Source organism: Petaurus breviceps, unplaced genomic scaffold (assembly GCF_028583685.1).
Source record: "Petaurus breviceps papuanus isolate PSGF00001 unplaced genomic scaffold, PetGlider_PUasm1.0 174, whole genome shotgun sequence".
Taxonomy (NCBI): Eukaryota; Metazoa; Chordata; class Mammalia; order Diprotodontia; family Petauridae; genus Petaurus; species Petaurus breviceps.
The window spans coordinates 2127909-2129081 of record NW_027185761.1 but is presented as its reverse complement, the minus strand read 5'-3'; positions in this window follow the sequence as shown (position 1 = coordinate 2129081).

The following is a 1173-nucleotide window of genomic DNA, read 5'->3' as shown; positions in this document are numbered from 1 at the left end:
CCTTTCTTACTATCTATCTTGGATTTTATTTTCCTCTTAAATATTAACTATACTTTACAATCTGAAGATTGTTATCATAGACATTAATATTATAATTGAAGAGAAAGCAGAAACAAGAATTGAGTTCTTCTTTCTGTTTAGCTAGCTATCATGTGTAATTCCATTACCTCTATCTCCTCTGTATAAGTGATTCCCTGTTCCCATGTACCATCACCTTATCTCTGCCTTCTAGAATTGTGAGCTTCCTTCACAGTACAGTTCAGGTGCAATCCCTTATACAAGGACTTTCTTGTTTCCTATCAATTTATTAGTAGTATTCTTCTCCAGTTCTCATATAATACTTTGCACGTGCATATTCATGTTTGTGTTATTTTCACTAGTAAAATATAAGTTCTTTGAGGATAGGAACTCTGTTTGGTCTTTGCATTCCCAAGAAAAGGTGCAGGATGAAGTTTTGTGGAATAGAACTGAATTTGGCCCATATTGACAACCAGTGGTCAATTCTAGTGTAATAAACACTAGACACCGACCTTATTGCAGTCAGCAAACCATTCCAGTTCCTTTTCGCAAAAGCTCATTTTCTAGGCATGGTAATAAAATACTGACAAATAGTTTTGCTGAAGAATAATTTTAACTATAATACTTTGAAAGAAATTGGGAAAAAATATACAAAATGCATTACTTAAATAGAGAAAGAACTTTATATCTTTAATATACCAGAATGACTGATGTGTGATGAGTAATGAAAAGCATTGCAGAAGCTGTCTAAAAAGTATTCTAAATTTCTGCTTCAATAAATCAATCATTTTGGCATTCCCCCCTAGCTTGTGTATATATTCCTGTGGGATTTAACCTTAAAAAATAAATGTCATTTGTATCTCTTGCTTCAGAACACTCTTGAGATAGCAAATAAAAGCACTTTGTTTTACTGGACAGCAGAAAACAGGTCAATGGATCTCAAATGTTTTTGTTTTCATGATCACCCTGGTGGAAGATGGAGGAACACTACAAATTACCAGCCCTAATCCATCCTTTTATTCCAGAGTAAAAGATTGATTCAAATTAATTAGAAAACTAACATTATTTTTGATAAGCTATAAAGTTACATTAAGTAATAGCATAACTCAATGTATCAGCAATGCCATATTCACAATGCCTATAGAGATTACAAAT